Here is a 20,877-nt window from a genome sequence, read left to right on the forward strand (position 1 = left end):
AAATTAAAGAAACAAGTGCATGTAGGAGAAAATAAGGAAACAATCTACTCCTTTAAAACTCAGTGGATCAAATGCATTACTGATATAACTTTATTAAGATCAATTGAGTCATACCATGAATGGAGTGGTTAATTGAACAGAAATTGAGGCAAAATTAGGTATCTCTTTTTTTAACAAATGGAAAAAGCAGACTATCCTAAGTAAAGAATGAACAGAATAAAGAGGTTGAGAGTGGGAAAAGCTTTTTCCTTCTTTTTTATTGAATTAATAGGAAAACAGATTAATTCTGGGAGCTGGTCATGGTACAACTTGCTTGCTTACACTTCACAAACCCTGCGTCCACAGGACCCTTGAGCTCTTATTAGGCAGCTTCTCCACTCCAGTGTATTCCATGAGCAAAGCAAACCAGAGGTGGTTGTTTGGAGTCTAGCTGCACTGAAGCTGCTCAGCTAGAAGCCAGCCTCCTGTTGTCAAAGGTTATAATCCATAATGAATCATTTCAGTAATGTGATCATGAGTTACTGATGAGTTACATCATAATAATTCTATGCCCAACATCTGAAGACTTAGGTTGTGAGAAAGTTAAGTAAAATGGAAAAGGCAGGAGCTGAGCAGCTACTCGGACTCGCTTTCCTTTCTTAAAGCAAAAACAAACAACTTCGTGAATGTTGGAAAGATCTAGCATAAAAAAGCTATTGTATGACTCATCATTGTACAATGCTCATCACAAGTGTGAATAATTTCTTAATAAGCAGAGAGAAATCAGAGCAATACTAGTAAGAATCCAACAGCTGCACCAAGCATAAAATTTCTGTACCTTGTACGCTATACAATTCAGCAGAACAGATTCTGATGTATACAGTCCTTAAATCTATTATGCCTCAACTCACATGCTAGTGCAAGATGGGGCCTGAGGTATTTTTTCTTCTTCTTTCAGTACAGTGGTTACTCACCTAGACGGTAGGACACACGGTAGGTAGGAGGCTCTTCTGAGCTGTTTCATCCCTGTCCTGCACAGAGTACACACAAGTCAGATTATCATGAGCCCTGCGCTGATCCAAATCTTAAGCAATGGGAAGATAAGGGCAATCTGGGAAAATCATGTTGCCCAGGTGGTAGCATCATTCCAACAGACCTCCACTCTTCAATTCCTAAACTATTAATATTAAACATTTATAAGTGTGTAACAAATGAAATTATTATTTGCAAAGTCTTTTTTTCCAGTTAAGCAATTTAATAAGTCAATGAATTAGCAAACAGAAGGAAATAGAAAATAAATTAGAACATCATACTTGTGTTTACAATAAATGGTCACTTGTATTAATGTTTATAGCTGGTTTATCTAAGGGCAACATCCTATGATTCATTATTCATCAATATTAATGAACCTTTTGTCCTTTAATTTCTATAAAGAGTTTTGCCCACAATGTAACTTGAGTACAATATTTGAGGGATATTTTGAGAAGATCAAGGAGCTGAAACAGGAGAAAACCATCGACAAGAAGGGAAGGGTACGTTACAGAGAAGATGTGTCCCTATGTTTGTAAATAAGAACACACAGTTAAATATCAGTAGAAGTTATTTTATCTACTGCCATTACATCAACCCTTACTTGCCCCTCCTGAAACCCATACTCAGGCAGACACTCTCAGAAGGCACCTGACAACCACTGGCAGATCTGGATGCGTTAAGACACTGTAGTAGTGGCTGCAGGCTTGGTAGAAAAAGTGATACTGCTACCACCCTTTGTTATAGAAAAATATCAATCCTCCAATTCTGTTAGGACCTGTTCAGCCTGTTTACTTCAAGAGAATGGTCTGATCACCAGGATAACGGCTGTCATCCATGGGAGAAGGAAGGAAAAGAAACCTCCTTCCATGGGGATTTTCAAGATCTGCCTGGAGAAAGCCCTGAGCAGCCTGGCCTGATCTGAGAGCTGGTCTTGCTTTGGGCAAGAGGTTGAGTCAGCAACCTCCTGAATGCCCTTCCCAACCCAAGGGATTCCATGCAAATGGAAGCATAGGAACAAGGAGCGATAATCCCTATCCCTTTTACTGGAACTGTGAAAGATCTGAGAAAGCAAATAATACAATAACTATACGTCCAAAATAGTCATCTTGCAGAAAATGAGGATGTACATTCAACATACATTACCAAAGACTTTTCACACTCACCAGTTAAAACTTGCAACCAAATACACAAAAACAGTTCTTGAGCAATGTTTTTAAAGAGAAAACAACCCTTGATCTATTCTTGCAAGGAAACAAAGAAAACAACTATTAAACACAGGTATTGGACTTGCGGTCCTAACTGAAGGAAAACAGGGAGCCACAAGTAAACTCCAGAGACCTAAAGAGAGGCAGAATTTGTGAATTTCCTTATTATTTTCTTTAAGATTACATTTAGACAGAATACAGACTGAGGAGCTGTATAGTTTTTGGATCCCTCCCATGGTAGCCAGCTCTTCCTACTGCAGCACATGAGAAGCCAGCACATACCACTACTCCACTGAGGCCAAGTGCCTAGAAATTCACTGTGGCAATATCCAAGTTGTGGGGCCACTGCAGTCTCAGTGCTTGACAACAAAACAAAAATCAAAAAAAAAAGCTGCATTCCTTCCTCTCACTTGCAAAACTCAATTTTTGATGCAAAACAGCATTCATTTCTAATCTGCATAGGTAAATAGGAACAGGAGCTTTATAATCCCAATTTTAGGTTGCATAGAATAGCTTTTAGGTAGCTAAATTACATTCTGAAGTGCTAAACATTGCTATGTTTTCCTTATACAGAGGCTGTTTAATTGGATTCCCTGTACTACAGTAGCCTAGCTCTGGAGTCAGAGGTGACTGCTGTTAGAACAGAAGGTAAAGCAGGTTTTCTAAATAATATATAGTACCTCAGTGATCTTTTTGGTGGAATGATATATAAACACACCTATTTAACTGACTCATATGATGTCTGATAGCTGAAGCTAGAGAAATTTAGGCAAAAAAAGTGCATCTCACTAGATGAAAGGTATTTATTCTCTATCCAAGCAAATCTGTAAATCAACATTAAATGCTTAGAAGATATGTTCAGGTAGAAGGTAAGGGCTTGATGGAAAAAACTTTTGGTAAAGTTATGGACTAAGCTCTGCAAGATGGCAAATTATTCCAGTAATGCCTTCTAGGGCATTAGTCATTTTGCTAGCAGCAGTGTTACCACTACCATTAAAACCTGCATGAAACAGAATTTCAACTAGAAACCAATAATCACGCCTTTTCTTCACAGATGGATCTATTTCTCAGAACCTAATCTGTGAAACAGGTAGATTAAATCCCCTCTTGTTTGATCCTTTCTAAAGCCTCTTTTCCTCATAAGGTGTCCATTCCCATTCACTCCCTGAGCATCTCCAAATAGATCTCCTAGCCAAAGAGTACAAATACCCCTCCTTTACTCTTTTTGTCTTCTTTATGTTTGTAATTGAGATCCAGGATCCCTGCAGACTGCCACCTTCTTCCATAAACATTTGTCTGGGCAGCCTCTCATTACTCACAGCTTCAGCTAAGTCCATCTCCATTAGTGGATATTAAGCCACAAACAGGAACTTTAACAACTGTTGTATGGATTCTGTCTCTCTAAAATAGTCTTTAAGCATATTTTCATGCCTTTTTTTGTGCTCTTGGTGGGCTAAGATTAAATTCTGACTTTGGGACAGAATGCTGTTCTTGCCTGCCCTGTTGCGGAGAATTTTGATTGTGTGTTGATATTTTTCTAAAATACTCGCTTATGTAAGTACCAAAGATATCAAACCTATCAGTCCTGTTTTGACTCAGGGTAAGAGCATTGCTCTCTGAAAGCTCTTCTATGGTAGGACACCACATTATGACAGTAAGAAGAATTCTTTAAAATTATCACAACATTGGGCTTCATATAAGTCATTCATTTGTACTTAACTCTGAAGAACTTAGTCTGTTTGCCTCTGTTTCCTAGCGTAAAAATTGGAGATACTTGGTACAGACTTTTGTATTCTGCTACAAAAGGGAGTCCGCACTGTTTCATTTCATTCTTTTATGTTCCCACTTTCTTCAGGAGTACTTCTTGCTGTCCCATTTCTTCTGAATATAGAAAAGCTGTAATTCCAACTCAGTGGCTATGCTTCAGGTTTCCTAGTTCATACAGCATAAGGTAAAAGTTAGAGACCTCATGGATACACTTTGGTTAAAACCGTCAACATTATACATCCTAGACAACATGCAATTTTAGGATAGAAGACCACAGTAGAGATTTCTCAGGATATAGATATATACATATATTTTCTTCAGTAGTGTAGTGGACTGAGGTGGCCCAAAGTCTTCCCACCTCCACTATCAGTTCCTCTTCATGCATCATGGTTTGTCACTATCTCAGATATACCTATGCAATCTGAGACCACGTTGTAATCCTGATAAGCACAGCAATCCACTTTTTATGGAAAAAAAAAATCCCTCCTCTCTGCTGCTGGTCTGCAACCAGTTGCAATGGCATGCCTGAAAGGGCAGTCAACTTCAAGAGAGCACACAGGGCAAGGGAGGGCTTCAGCCTCTTAAAACTGCTTTGCCTCTAGAGAAAATGTAGTTTTAAAAGATGTGATTCAATCTGAATACCTCACATATGGTATCTCCGATACTATGATTCAGCTGAAAACATTTAAAGTAGGAAGGTAAAATTAGAGTTTAGAAATGTCCAGTTCAATAACGGTGTTTACAGTAGACACAAGCCACCTCCTTTATCCCCATTTCTGTATACCAGTATAGCTGCTGATTTAGCAAAGTAATTAAACCATGCCTAATTTTAAGCATGTGAGGAGTCCCATTGGGTTCAGAGAGATTACTCATATGCCTAAGTACATTGCTGAATCAGTGCTGAAATGAAAATAGTTACATAATTACAGGATTATATGAACATAGAGTTGCAAATGTGATGTTTAAAAGAGAAAGGCTAATTTACAGGATGATAGGAACATTTAATTGCAGTTTAGAGATGGAAGGAAATCCACAACCATAAATGATGATACAAAACACAGCACGTCTTTTACAATCACTGTGGCATCTTTAACTTGGAAAGCTTAAACTGAGAACCCAGGCAGGTGTATGAGCAGCACAGTGCTGCAAACAAGTTTTCACATACATCCTTTGTATATTCCATCCTGTACCTGTACACGTCTATATAAAAATGTCTGCTTTTCAACATTCTTGGGTTTTTACTCTAACCCAACACCAGTTTCACTGTACTGTAACACTCAGGTCATAACTCTGAATTATTTCACAAGCCATTCCATTATCCCAGCTATAAGAGCAGAAATCTCTAACAGACTACTAGGCAATACTGCCTTTTTTAAAAAAAAAAATCATCTATCACTGATTAAACCCAGCATCTATGTCCACACCCACAGATTTTAGGGACTTTATCCAGAGTAGGATCCAGAGCCAAGCACCAAATCTACCAATGGTAGAAGGCAGCCCTGCCTTGCAAGTAGGGACTATGTCATGTTGTGATGGTGACATGGGTGCCCCCCCGCTGCCCACAACACCCTTCTCTCATAGGTTTCCACTTTTTCTTCCTACAAGGAAAGACAAGTTGCTGATGAAGCCTCTGAGCTTTCCCTACTGCTGATGGCAATGTGATGAGTTCAGACAAAACCTTCCCAGGAACTGCTCCGGGCCAGCACAGCCTCCATGGAGTGAGGGCAGATGCATCATCTGCTAACCCAATATAAGTTGCCCTGTTTGCAATTCAGAGCCTTCAAATGTGGTCCAAAGATCAGAACAGAAAAACTTGGTGTGCCCGAGTCCTGTCCCCCTCTGGATTTCACATCCCTGAACTGTGACTACAGAGAGGTTTCTCTCTCCCCTCTGTTTATAACCCACAACCAGCTTCTGAAGGGAGAGGTCTACAATTATCCATTGAAAGAACGGGCCTATCTTCTGAGTCATCTAGCAGGCCACACGCTGTTCTCAGTCACATCCAGTTAAGTCAGTGGCGTTGCATCAATATAAGCCCACAGGTTGACCTCAGCTCTGCTGTTGTGCACGCCCAGCTTCCTCAGCTGAATAGCTGGTGACTATAGAGGAGGTCAGCAATGTCTAACAATATTAATGAAACTGGAAGCTGTAACTATATATAGCAAGTTTGGCTTTGTTTGCATGGCTGTTTCCTTCCTCTTTAAATTTCTCACCACTGCGTAACACTGATGCCATTCTATCAGATACAGCAATTTTCCAAGGGGCAACAGTTCAAATGTGGACAGGCCACTACTCTGCTTTGCAAATCAATACAGCTTGGAATAAATCTAGGTAATCCATGTCTGCGTGAGGGTAGAATGAGATGGGCAAAGCCCGCAAGAAGATCTACTGCATTAAGGGGAAGTAATTGAGACGCTCCTTAGTTTGCTTGGTTAGCTAGCAGAACAAGTTTTGGGTGGTTTATGAGAATGCCTGACATGTGATACTTATTTTTATTTGCTTTTCAATTCCATTGAGTGCTCACTCTAAAAGAACACAGGGCTATCAAAGCAGCCCAAAACAGTGAACCAGTGAAAACTTCACAATAGAAACTTAAAATCCACATCAATGTGAAATATACTTGCAGAAAATCTTGGTAGCGTTAAGCTGTATCACGCCTCACAAAATGGTTCCCAAACATATAAACTTGCAGAAATACTACCAAAGATCACCAAGATCAACTAAAGTTGAAACAACTGTTTTCTGTGGTAACAGGGAAATACTCAAAGCTTGCTGACAGATGTCATATTGTGCTTTGTGCTTTACCTGGTAGAAGAGCATAGTGTCAGTTTTCCACTATCTAAATCAAAGTTTTTGAAGGACAAAAGCCTGCTTTTAGAAGACAGAAACAAGTTACTAAGTTTCAGAGTACAAACCTGGCACTGCAAGTTGCCCTTTTATAGCCCTTGTGACACTGTTGTGAGTTCAGTACTTGGTACCCTGGGTTCCTGAGATGAAGGATCACGTTCACACCTGCGAGCTTCTGGAGTTACAGGCTCATGACTGTGCTGTAAGAGTATACTCTTGTGCTTGACACTGTCTTCACCTCACTGTATCGTGTAAGGTTAGATGTTTGAGGGTGCATTTAATCTAGTCAATGTAATCCCAGTATCAGGAATAGTTGTGGGCACTTTCCAGCATAAATTCTGCTGAAGAGTATTTTTGCTGAGGTACATGAGAAAAGGTTTGCCAGCTTTTTCTGTTGGACTTTAACTCCTGAGAAATTAGGGAAGTCTGAGAATCTGCACATAGGTGACTTTTCACAGCTTCTCTCCTCCTGACTTACCTCCTCTAAACAGGGAAAAATGGTCAGTTTTGTTATGAATAAATTGCCTATTATGCTTGCAAAAAAAACCAAAACCAAAAATCAAAGTCGGACAGGAGCAGCAGGGGTTTCTCAGCAGGGGAGGAGCATGGCTGCAGGGGGCCACTCAGCCCAGGCCTCCTGCCAGAGCCCCACAGCAGCTCCCTGAAACAGCCAGGGATTTCTCCAGGCACCTATGCACACATACCAAGATCTTTATCTGAATGTGATGAGACCCCTGCTCACAATTTAAACTTGCACCCAAACCAAGAAGTCTTAAAGCAGCCTAACTTGCACAGAAGCAAGATCTGGGGGAGTTCAAAGGAAGGGATGCTTCAATTTTAAAAGAATTCCTCATCTTCTGATACTCCCCCCCCAACAGAAACACAGGAATTGCTAACTCAAGCAGCTGGCAAAAGAAACAAAATGGCATTGTCTGGTCAGTCAGGAAACAAGGGGAAGTTTCGAGATCAATCGCAGCTAGCCTCCAGAGCTCAAGTTTAAAGCACTGAATAACAGTCCCCTGCAGCCGGAGGTCTGCAAGCACTGAATAGAACTAAAAAATGAAAAATAGTTCACTTGAATTCACTCAAGCAAGCAGTTTATTAAAAAAAAAAATATGTAATGCTTATGTTTCACAAAAAAAGAGGAAAAACACAATTTAATGAGCTTCACTTATGAAGTAAGTGTGATTTTCACATCATGAAGCCAAGTGTACTATGTCTTCACAGGTGGGCTCTGATGTCAAATATTCCCTTAGGCCAGTGTCACTGTTCTGCTGTCCCAGAAACATTCATCCCAACGGGAACCTTAGCAGCTTGGTGTTTGAGAGGCAAGTTGCAAAGGTTTTGTTTTTTTTTCCCTAATTACTTTCTAAAAGTTAAAAACATATGCTAGGTCTTTATGCAGTAAGAAAGCACACCCTTTTAATCTTTCAATTTTTTTCTAGTCCTACCATTTTTTTTTTTAATTTGGAAATGATTAAAGCAGTGGTTTTAATAAAAATTGGCAAATTACAAACAAATCTCTCAAAGCTACATATGTTAAGCCAAGAACACAAACATCATAACCTTGCAATTCTTTGGTTTGTTTCAGTAAACTCTGATTAAAAGCTTCTTAGATAGTTTAAATAATTGGCTAAAATAGTTGTGGAACAGTCCTAGTTCCTTTGTGCAGTCAGCTATACTGGAAGTCATCACAAAAGTGTTAGCTGAAGGAAGAAAAGGAAATTTACCACTTGAAATTTTCTTGCTCTAACTTGGAAATACCCCTGGTACATAACCCCATAATCAAATATCAACGATCTGATTACTGAATATCAACGGTTCAACATAAATTGCCTTCCTGCTGCATAAGATTTAGGTTTTCTGCTCTGGGATTAGGATAAATTGTTTTTTGAGAAAAAAGAACAAATAAGCTTTGCAAAAAGTCTGATATTTCCATTTTTAGTGAGCTTTCCTCAACCTCATGAGAATGAGCCTGCAGAACACCAACTGACTGCAAAAGCATTTAACTGATAATCAGTGAAACCCTTCTAACTTTGCAATTACCTTTGATTAGCAAAGGGCACTTCAGGAAACACAATCGCCAGCTTTGCCTAGAAATTTTGCTCTAGATTTCAGCATAAAAAGGTGAGCAGCGCACCAGGAGCTGAAGGGTAGCAAGGGAAAGCACTGAAAAAAAAATGTTAGTCCTTACAGTACTTTTAAAATTGTAGGCTGTGGATAGGCTCGTGTTCTCCATTTTGATATATCTATTTTAAGAGAAGATTAAAATCTTCATGAAATAAGACCTGATGAGAAGTAAATAAAGCCCTTTATCATCTCTGTCTACATCTTGTCTCCTTAATCATACTTCCATTTCCAGTATACATCTGTCAAAGATCAGTTACTATCTCAGCAGATACACACACACACACCCCGCCGGCTGCCAAAGCCATCAGAGGGGCTGATCATGCAGGTTCTCTGTATTTGCAGGCTCCAGTGACTTTTTCTCCCCAGCTTCAAGCGACGGATTAACCATGGTTGCTGCAAGGTGGTGGCAGACCAGGCATCAACAGCCAGCAGCACCCCAGAGCGATATCCCAGTGCAAGTGCAACCTGGGCATTTCCCAGGAAGAACAGATGCAGCTTGTGACAAAGTTCCCCTCAGCAAGATGCATCTCAGCCCCCGGAGCTCTCCCTCCGGCGATTTGCAGAGTCCGTCTTGCCTTGTTTTTGACAAGCTATCAGCATTCTTCTGGCCTTGTATTATATTTGGCTGCATGGTAACATCTTTGGGAAGCTCTGAGGACATCTAGTCAGGAAATAAATGGTGCATAAAATGCCATAAAATCTCTTATGAACACACTGATGGACCACGCAGCAGGTGAGAGCTGTGAAGGATTTTGGTATTCTAGCTGGACACTGACCAACAAAGTTATTCCCTTCAGTCTCCAGACCTCTGGGTGTCAGAGGAAGCCGAGGCTCTGCAGGGGCAAGGGAAAGGCTGGAGCTTCTTCTAGCTGTCCCTGACTGCACTTCAGGGAGACACTGTTCACATCCTTGTCTTTCAGGACAAGCGATACAAGTTAGAGGTAAGACGACAGTATGTCAGCAGAGCAGAGATTACACACTGCTACAATATACTTCTGTTCTAGGTCAGCTCTATGATGTGCTCTGGGCTCTCCTCCCAGCCCCCACCCCAAAGCCCAAACTGAAATGCCTTCTCTGAAGCTTTCAGGATTCTCTCCTCATTTCTATCGGGCCACATGTTGGAGCAGCTTTGCTTGCCAGCAGAAAGTAGCATTCCTCAATAATCCATTTCACCTTGGATTTCATTTAGGCAAATCTTCCAACAGCTCCAAAGAGCTCTCTCTTGCAAGAGACAGCTCTATCTCTCAAAATTTGAGTGAAGTCTGCTACTCCATCAAGTTTTCTTGCAAAATTATAGCATGATTTATAGTTTTTTAATGACTACTGCTTCTTAGGCATGGGAAAAATTACAGAATTCGAGAGATGTGAGCTATGTTTCCTTGGCTATAATGGTGACAGAAAAACTACATAGGCTGAGCCTTTATATAGCACAGATATACCACAGAATACAGTGGATTCCATACTGCTTTATGATATAGTAAATCAAGATTATCTAATCAGTATTGCTACTTAGAACATCTATGGATTTTGGAAGCCTTATGAGCCTTGCATGATACACTGTTAATCTAGCGTTAGGGGAACTAGAGTATTTTTGTGTGAAACATCTGACTGCAGCAACGTCAGTGAATGTTTTGGGATGAAGCAGGAAGGTTTTTTTGGACACCCAGGTTTTCACTCCACTTTGTACTCCCATTAGTATAGACTAGGACAGCATCAGAGCCAGCCCAACTCTGTACTCATATTAATACAGGGCTGTCCCATGAAAGCCGCACACAAATAGGAACATCCTGCAGAATTGGCCAGAAAGATAAAAATATTCTACTGAAATGTCACAAAGTCGCTGAAGTAACACTCATAAAAGTTCAGTCACATTTCTCTTAAGGTACAGGATTACAAGTCTGGAGATCTTCCTTTTGCTGGCTGACTAGTACAGATGCCCAGGAACATCAAGTCACATATCCTCTTGGTTCTCCAGCTTTCCTCAACACAAGCTGTCAAGAATCCCCACCTCGCAAGCGCACTGAGAAACTAAACTGATTTTTTCAGGCACGCACTGGTCATGGAACAGAAGGTATGAGTGCGTGGCGAGTTAGTTCATGCAAGTCGAAAGTGGGTAGCATGACCTTTTCCTCCCTCAAAAGTACCCAGCAACAGTACTCAGCTTGTGTCGACCCTAATTCCATGCAGATGAGATTTCTTTGCTGCAGCTTGTCAAGAGTTAATAGTTAAGCCAAGAGAAACAAACACTAAGAAAGAATAACACTATTATGGCTACATTACATCCTTTAACATACTCTTTTAAGAGGCCGAGTATACATATTTGAAGGAATAATTTTCAGACCATTAAGTACAATGCCTTCCTGAAGAAAACATTCTTGCCTGATCACTTCTAGAAATAGCTGATATCTGAGGCTATGAGAGCAAATTGTCATGGATCAAGTTAAAGTAGGATTTGAAAGCAGTCCAGCTGGACTAGTGAAAAGACTATATATTCACCCTCATTCCGAATTAAAGTGGATTTTTTTTTTAACAACATAATGGCTTGAAAAGTCTTTGCTCCTTAGCAAGGAGGTATCAACAAATCAAACGATAAATGCAAAAAATTTCCTTAAATTTATAAAGTAGGTTTTCTGTGCAACACATCAGGTATAAAGTGGTATATGAAATCACATCAGCTTGTGCAATACCGTTTAGCATTCTGAGCCTTTTTTTACATTATAGTATTTGGGAACAAATCCAATAGGTTAATTTTCAAAATATGTAAGAGTTAACATAGTAATTAAATATTTCTTTTAGGTGTTGTTTTATAGGCTTCCTCCTCTCTTCAGTTTTATGAGCACTGCTGGAAAAGCTGGATTATGACTTTGTTATTTTCCAGCCCCTCAGCATTTCCCCTTCCCCTCAGGATCATTTTATTTGCAATGAGAATTCATGAGACAAAACCCTCAGTAAAACTGACGTTGTCCAAACATGCAGTTTTGGAACCTACAGGGCCTTCAGCAGGCATCTCGCTTTCCTGCTGAGCTCAGGAGGAAAGCTGCCGACATGGTCAGTGGGAAGATTAATGTTCCAAGAGACATTTTTTAAAAAGGAATAAGGCAAGATATTGGCATGCATTTTGTATGTTTGGTTTAACAATTAAGATAAACCAAATAAAAGCTTATTGCACCATATGCTTATAATAAAGAATTTAGTGTTAAGAAAACTTGATATTATTTCAGCTGAGAAAGCATATCCATCTCTGTCATTGCGTTCTATGCATGCATATGCAGGACACAGCTCTCATCAGTGGCTGAAATTGTGCTGTGTCAAAAAGACTGAAATATTATTTATTAGATTTCATGGATGTAGCAAAGGTTCATTTTTCTGGGGAGCTACTTATCTTATAATGAAGGTAAGAGGTTCCCTTCTCTCTGATCACACAAATATTCCTTCAGAAGGATTAAATCCTCTGAATTATAACTTGGAAACACTGAGCTCTGCTGTGAGTTTGATGGCAAGCCTGTCTCTGAATACAGTGTTTTTGTATCTCAATGGAATAACTACATCAGCCACATTTGTAACTCTGGCTGCCTTTAGGGTTTCACAGAGTTGGCTTTGTGCTTCCATTAAACAGAAGCTGTGGGCCTCCGGGTGTCTGACAGCCACTTGAAAGTCAATTTGTAGTTGTTTATGCCTGTTTCACTAGAGCTACTCCTCATGGCATTAGCCAAAGGGTCAACAGCAAACATGTAGCACAACATTTCAAGTGGCCCATGAAAGGCAGGCAATGGGGAGCTTCACAGGTTGTTACCAGCAATCCTGCATTTCCGCTTGGCAGGACTTGGACACACACAGAGGAATTCATTTGGATGTGAGGCAAAAATCACTAGGAGCTGGACTGGCTTAGGATTCCCTGGAAGCTCATAAAAGTAAATTGTTGTCCTGGATTTATTCCTAAGATTCAGTCTGTTTTCCCCCCAATACTTAGAATCATAGAATCGTCAAGGTTGGAAAAGACCCTTAAGAAAGATCATTGAGTCCAACTGTTAACCTAGCACTGCCAAGTCCATCTATACCATGTCCTCGAGCACCACATCTATCCGTTCTTTAAATACCTCCAGGGATGGAGACTCCACCACTTCCCTGGGCAGCCTGGTCCAATGCTTGACCACCCTCTTGGTGAAGAAGTTTTTCCTAATATCTAACCTAAACCTCCCCTGGTGCAGCTTGAGGCTGTTTCCTCTCGTTCTATCACTCTTTACTAGGGAGAAGAGACTGACCCCCACCTCGCTACAACCTCCTTTCCGGTAGTTGTAGAGAGCAATAAGGTCTCCCCTCAGCCTCCTTTTCTCCAGACTAAACAACCCCAGCTCCCTCAGCTGCTCCTCATAAGACTTGTGCTCTAGACCCTTCACCAGCTTCGTTGCCCTTCTCTGGACACGCTCCAGCACCTCGATGTCCTTCTTGTAGTGAGGGGCCCAAAACTGAACACAGTGCTCAAGGTGCGGCCTCACCAGTGCTGAGTACAGGGGGACGATCACCTCCCTGGTCCTGCTGGCCACACTGTTTCTGATAAAAGCCAGGACGCCATTGGCCCTCTTGGCCACCTGGGCACACTGCTGGCTCATGTTCAGGTGGCTGTCAACCAACACCCCCAGGTCCTTTTCTGCCAGGCAGCTCTCCAGCCACTCTTCCCCAAGCCTGTAGCGTTGCATAGGGTTGTTGTGACCCGGCACTTAGCCTTGTTGAACCTCATACAGTTGGCCCCGGCCCAACGATCCAGCCTGTCCAGGTCCCTCTGCAGGGCCTTCCTACCCTCCAGCAGATCAACACTTCCACCCAACTTGGTGTCATCTGCAAACTTACTGAGGGTGCACTCAATGCCCTCATCCAGATCATCAATGAAGATGTTGAACAGGACCGGCTCCAACACTGAGCCCTGGAAAACACCACTCATGACCAGCCGCCAACTGGATTTAACTCCATTTACCACCACTCTCTGGGCTCGGCCATCCAGCCAGTTTTTAACCCAGCGTAGAGTGCACCCATCCAAGCTGTGTGCAGCCAGCTTCTCCAGGAGAATGCTGTGGGAGACTGTGTCAAAGGCCTTACTAAAGTCCAGGTAGACAACATCCACAGCATTCCCCTCATCCACTAAACGGGTCACCTTGTCATAGAAGTAGACCAGGAATACTTACTTTATTTCAACACTTAAGCATTATTTTCCTTACAGTTGTCTAGCCACCCCCATTTTACATTCACTACATTTTATCTTTTAGGGATTAAAACCAGCAGCTCTGCCTCTTCCTCTGCCTGTAAAATAAAGCCCCAAACATAGTTATAACTGCTTTTATCTTCTGAGTTTTACCTATCATATCCTTTTCGTTCTCCAGGGAGATACTGCTGTTGCCAAGTCTGGGGTGATGCTATATTCTGTTCCTGTTATGAGACTTCACATTTGTAAAATTTACCACAAAAATCCATTTTGCTTCTTGCCAAAGGAAAACACTCTAGTATACAAGCTAGCTTTAATTTTAAGTTACATTTCTTGTCTTATATGGTGTAAAGTAAACTTAAAATGGAATAATATGAACAGATGTAATGATTCCTCTGAGCTTGTAGAGAGCCCAAAAACCACCCAGGGTAAGAAGCAAGGATTGACCAATTCACTTTATAAAGTCAAACTAACAATTATGAACAAGTTACTCTAGCTTGAAATTTTCACTCAGTCTTTTTCCAGGTCATGTTTGGCTATTCGGTGTTTGACTTTCACAGAACACCAAGTGCATTATCTGTATTTTATGCCTTTTAACATCACCCACACAGTCCACGTGGAATGCTATGTAACGCCAACCTGACAGTGGGGAGGAGATAATTCTGCATCTCAAGAAAAGAAGGTCTCAAAACAGTATTAAATACACTAACATGCATGTGGACCCCCTGAACCCACCAATTTACAGGCCCTACCAGCTGGAACTACGTCCAAGTTGGAGGCACCAGGAACATCTGCTGAGCTCTAGGTTTGGATGCACAACCCCACCTGCAGCTCATGTTCATCGTGTGTGTTAGACTTCAGTGTAGATCACTGAGAAGAGCCTAGTGTGTTCATGAGGACAAGGAGGACAACCCCTCTGTGCTCCCTCACCTCCCCCCAACCTCTCATTTTGCTTGGGGAGTAAGGCTTGAGGGTAAACTGCAGAGCACAGCTGTACCACTCTATCAACATAGTTTTAATCTGCCTGCAGTTAAAAATATATTAACACATCAAAGTCACAGAAGCTCCTCCTATTATCAACTCCCACAAAAAAGGCTGATCAAAATAAAATAAGAAAAGGTCATAGTGGTAGAGAGACAGAAGCAAATTTTTGCATACAGTAAGAATATCCCAAGTGGATTAACATGAAATAGAAGTACATTTAATGTAGCACCATGGTACACAAAAGAGAGGCAAACCAGCCATTAATTAGCCATCTTTTATCATTCCTGAAGACAGCATCTAGCATCAAAGCCTGGAGTAACAGCTCAATAGTATGTCAAAATAAGCATCGCATATGCCATGCTCAATTCCTGCCCCATTTGCTGAATGCTTTAATTCAGAATCCAGATGTCACAATAGCAAACCTCACCATCTCCTTTCCAGCAACTGGAAGCTTAGCAGCAAATAAAAGAGTAGCATTCATTCTTGAGTGAAGTTATACCAAGGTTAAGGGATATAATCACATTATCAAAGCTTGATCTTGGGAACATTCAAAGGCAAACTTTTATCTCTAGAAATATATCTGTCCTCCAAGATGGACTCAGATTGTCTAATTTAAACTCCTGCTTTTAGTCTGCTTCTAGAAGATCCAGCCTCTAAGATTATTTTGAGTAATTTCTTATCTTGGATGTAATGTGTAATTTTCTTTAATGACTATCCTACTAACAGGTTGGTCATTCCTCCAGGCACTTACAATTCCAAGTTTTCCTCCATATTTAATGGTGCTTCCAGCTTAATCCAATATTTCCTCTTTTTCCAAAGCCTCATTTGCACTGGGTGCATAAACTTCAAGTTTAGATTCAAAGTCTTGATGGTTGGAGGGAAAAAAATTAGGGAAGCCTTCCACAGTGCCAGGTCAACACCCAAGCATATACTTCGAGTGGATGCTTAAGCCTCATTAAGGTCTGTTTCTCTGTATACAGATAACTAGGAGATATTCTGAGCTGTTAAGTCTCTCAAACCAGCATACTAGCTGCTTCTCTTTCGCTTCCAAGACAACATGTCAGGAAGCGCATTCGATCAATACATCATACCAGCTTTACATTTAGAAAGTCTTCTTGAAACCACCCTTTGCATGCACTGTGAGAACTAAAGCCACGTGACAATACTTCTTTAACCAGCGTCTGGGAAAAGAACCACCCACACACTCACAAAATAAAAAATAAAAACTTGTGATGCTATGCCCTTATTCAACACAAAGATGTAAAGTTGGAAATTTGTTTTTAGAGAAGAACAGATTTTTTCCTCCAGCTATGCAGAAGAATCCTTAGTTTTTATTCTAGGAGAGAACTGAGACTCAAAATACATGTCTCTTTAAACCTAGCCACGATTATCAGCACTGTGTATAAGCAATATTTAAAGAGTTTATTCCAATTTATTGAAGTACTCCATGGTTATTTGCATTGCACTTGTTTCTTTGCCTCTTTCACTGAGCTTCATAATACTTAGGTGTACAATTGTTAATGGTAACTGTTAAAAGTGAAGTCTCTGACTTACGTATGTTATCTCTAAGAGACAACCCACAGCAAGTAAGGAGCTGCACCAGGCCTCATGCAATTGAAGCTGGTTAATGGTCTGTGCACCAATTCCCACTTCAAGATGATTTCTGATTAGAAAGAAATACCTTTGGACTAATCCAGTCTTTTGCTGCCAGTACCCAGGCAAGTCATTATCAAGGGCTGAAACACAGTGAAATGGTAAACATAGGAGGACCTGAAGTAAAAGGCCACCTTTAACCAGAAAGCATCCCAAAATGATGACCAGAAAGCAGCAGAGGCACCGCAGAGGGCATCCCCCAGCAGTTCAAGACAGCCAGGCAAGTGATCATTGTGCCAGAGACAGGCAGCAGCCCTGGCAGGGAGGCAGCCAAAGGAACGACCCTGCAGGACCACTCACACTTCTTGCTGCTTCTCCAGCCAGCAGCAGGGATGACTTGTAACAGGGTCCCAGCGGGTCGGGGTGCCTCCATACAGGCTGCCACCACCGCCTCCTCCACCGTCTGCAGGACCGCAACCCCACACCTCCATGCTTCAGGGCTCTGGCAACACTTTGACAGTAATAAGATGGCTACTCTGGGCTGCTCACACATTTTCCAGAATAGCTACTCATTCCCAACCAGCACAGAAAACTCAGTAAGTATGAGCTTCATGTCTCTGGAAGACTTACCTTCTATTAATACAAGCTATAGCCCAAATTCGCATATTCCAATAGCCATTTAGAAGAAGTCTCTGGACAAACAGATGTTTGTCAAGAATGAGAGGAAAGATACAGTCTTAAAGTACGTTGTAGCAAGCACAGTCTGGTACCTTTGAGGTGTTCTAGCAGTAAGAGGTTTGGCTAGTTATAAGAGAACTTATATTGAGAACATCTGGCATCTCTAATGAAATGCTTAGTATTTCTCCTAACTGATCTTATAATTAGATCTCATTCTTACATGAAATAAAATGCAAGACACTAACCAGTAAGTGTTAACAAAATTGGTGCTGCTGAATGCCCGCTGACACAAGGATATATCCTATTTGCCTTCCAGGCGATGCCCCAAAACACACTGACAGTTATTGTATTGCCCTTTTCTTTGTTACTCCTGGGGAAGCCTTACCATGGAACAGCTGGTTTTCCTCCACTGAGCAGGTGAATAAAATTATCATCCACACCTTTTCTACTTGAATTGACATGCTATTGCCTGCAGAATTATAAGGCTGAAGGATTAGACCGAAGAAGCAGTTGTTCCTCTTAATCTAACACATACCAGAAACACCAGAACAGCAGTCATCACACAATAACTGGCTTCCTGAAACATGGCAGATCTGAAGTCTTTACACCAGGTCCTGGCTGATCAGAAGAATAAATGGAAGATGCAAGGGTTCCCTCATTACTACTGTTAATAAACATAATATTTAAAAATATATATCTTTGGAGACCCATTCATGTTTCATCCTTGAAACCTGAACAATTCTATTTACAAGGAAGAGATTAGGCATTCAAGAAACGTGAAGTGCCAGGAAATGAATCTAGAGTTTATTTTAATAGATTCATTGTTACCTGCAGACATAGACTAAGCAAACACTTCCTTCAGCAATAAAGTCAATGGCAGCCTTTCCAGCTGCTGTAATAACTGCCTTTTTTGACATCTCAGTTGATAGTTGTCTGCTCCATATTAGTTTGTTGAACTGACACCCACACAATAACAGAGAAAACTGAGACAGTTTTAATTTTAATCTCCACACTCTAAACAGATGAGCAGTTTCCTCACATATTCATGGTATAATTAAGAAGTTATATCAAACAAAATGTGATTATCAGACAGGGAGACAAATTACCCAGCACTTCAGAGATCCATAAGGCAGAAGCTGGCACTGGCAGAGGGCTCGTCCTTATTTAGGCGCACAGCTCCCTGCTGCAGCCCATGAGGCTGTCTGTCTGAAACAGGGCACAGCACTAGATATTTACTTACAAAAAACAAACTGTGAGTGTATTAAGGGTATTCGGGGGCAATTCTAGGCAGCTGAAGAATAAAGGAAGGAGGGAGAAGGAGACTTTTCACAGCATACATCTTCCTGCCTCTTGTTTTGTGAGATACTTCTGGATTTGTTCCAGTTACCCCTCCCTCTGATTTTGTTTGCTCTCTTTTTATCACTAGCATTGCTTACATCAGAAATACAGAAGCATAAAAAAGAAATTACAGAAAATTGTAGTGACAACAAACAACTTTAGATTTCCTATTCCTTGAACTTTCTTCCCCATGCACACTGGGGTGGGAGCAGACTTCATATTATGTTCTAGGTCTTACAGGCTGAAGAGTGTGCTGGCAAGTGATTCACCTCCCAGTTGTAGAGGCTTTCCTGTCCATTTGAATTAATGTGCTGCTATCATGGGGAATCGTTTATTCCCCTCCTTCCCCCCATTCTCCCTATAGGATTTTTACACACTCATACACAAAGGTACATGCTTGCTCACGTGCACATATGCCTGTGTAAACATGCTCACACACAAAGCAGGTCTTATTTCTGTGGCACTGCAGCAAAAATATTCTGTTAGATATCAGAAAACAAAACCCAGCAAGCAATTATAGGTCTAAAACTAAATGAATGACTTGCTACACTAGTGTGTAAATAAGAAATATTAATGGATACCACAGCCAAAGTGTATATGGCTGAGGAACTCCAGAAACAAAAGCATTGATCAGCAGGATACTACTAGCGTCACCGCTCCAGCAAAGAGTCAGATTTAAAAATTATTTCTTGCTTTCTTGAAACAGGAACTGGGAATTCAAGAACTTCACCAGTCTGAAGTTCTTGTAGTTACAGTGGTGCCAAAGAACCACCACAATTTATAGATAAACACCCTCCCACACCCCTTCAGCTGATTTCATTGCTGTCACAACAGTAGAGCTCCATGGACGTTACCCAGAGCTACAGGGCATGCTAAGAATCATTCCAGAAGTTACCATAATTCCTTGTGGCTTAAAGCTTATTTTTTATCACATAGTCAATGAAAGCCTTTTCTCAGCATTGAAACAGCCAAAAGAGATTTACATTGCTTTTCTTGTCTTTCACTTGAAATTTCAAGAGCCACAGATCTCTTATCAAGGCATATTCCCCAACAGGAATAAACCAGGGGAAATGGAGAAAGGAGAGAAAACCAGGAGAGAAATAAACCAGGGAGAAACCAGGGGAACACTCCCCTCTGCTAACTGTGGCGTTCTAGGTATAATTCAGTAACAAAGCCACAAACATCCAGTATCATTTGGGTACCCTCAGCCTAACCTACCTGCTACTTCAGAAGAGGTATGGATCTACCAGTCCTAGGTCATCACTACCAGCCCCACACTGCCCTTCCAAGAAACCTGAATCAACCTGAGGACTGATATTTAAGCAACTGAATCCCACCCCAGGTGTTTAGTCTACACATTTTATCTAGGATCCATCTGCAGGCAATGAAGAGAACAAGGTGTCTTCAGCAGGTGATTCATCTAACTTAACAGCTATCCTGTAATGGGTAGTTCTTTTTTCAGGAGCTCAGAGACTCAGATAGCCTAAACAAGGCATATTTTAAAAGAGATTTATCAACACTTGCTATTGCTATGAAGGTCTGTACATTTCATATTTATCTACCTTAATGATAGTAGCAAGAAAAAAAAAAAAAGAAGAAAAAAGCAGAAGTGAAAAAAGCCCAGATCCTCAAGAAGCAGGGCATACTTCCTTTTCAGATAATCTTTTTTATAGGCAGTATTGTCCTCTTTCTAGCAAAGTATTTAAGTCAGAGAACAATGACAGCATAGGCTGTCAGGTATCTGATACGCATAATCACTTCTATGGTCTGGTTTCCCTTCTCATCAATATAGTTTAGGCAACATGACAGATGTAGCTTTTATTTGTTTTCACGTTTACCTTAGTGGCATCAGGGTGACTTGCTGCCTGCATGAAGGCTATTTCATTGGCCTTTTAAAAAAAAACAAGGTGGCAAATTGACAGTGGCCTGAAAAAAAGGCAGGAACCACTTATTCTGCTACCAAGTATCAAATTATATTTTTGTTATCATACATCCCTGGGTACATAACCCTCAAATTTTGAGAATTTCAAACAATGAAAAACAAAAATCCCTGTTTGCTCAGTGCATATATATATACACCAGAGAAAGGATCTGCCACAGACACAATATCTATGGCAATTTTTGAAA

General features: G+C 40.9%; 1 long non-coding RNA gene across 2 annotated transcripts in view; it reads right to left on the bottom strand.

The window, feature by feature from the left end:
* The window catches only part of LOC148055702 (uncharacterized), a 31,072-nt gene extending 11,041 nt beyond the window's left edge, over window positions 1–20,031 (bottom strand). The window contains exons 1-2 of one of the 2 annotated variants that reach the window (XR_015704977.1): window positions 19,969–20,031; window positions 954–1,010 (exon numbers count right to left, since the gene is read on the bottom strand). This is a non-coding gene — a long non-coding RNA (uncharacterized LOC148055702). The remainder of the gene's footprint in view (window positions 1–953; window positions 1,011–19,968) is intronic. The other variant, XR_015704978.1, reaches the window with a different exon arrangement.
* Between the last annotated feature and the right edge of the window lie 846 nt (window positions 20,032–20,877).

Source organism: Nipponia nippon, unplaced genomic scaffold, assembly GCF_047370975.1.
Source record: "Nipponia nippon isolate SJK-2023a ecotype South Korea unplaced genomic scaffold, ASM4737097v1 scaffold_2, whole genome shotgun sequence".
Taxonomy (NCBI): domain Eukaryota; kingdom Metazoa; phylum Chordata; class Aves; order Pelecaniformes; family Threskiornithidae; genus Nipponia; species Nipponia nippon.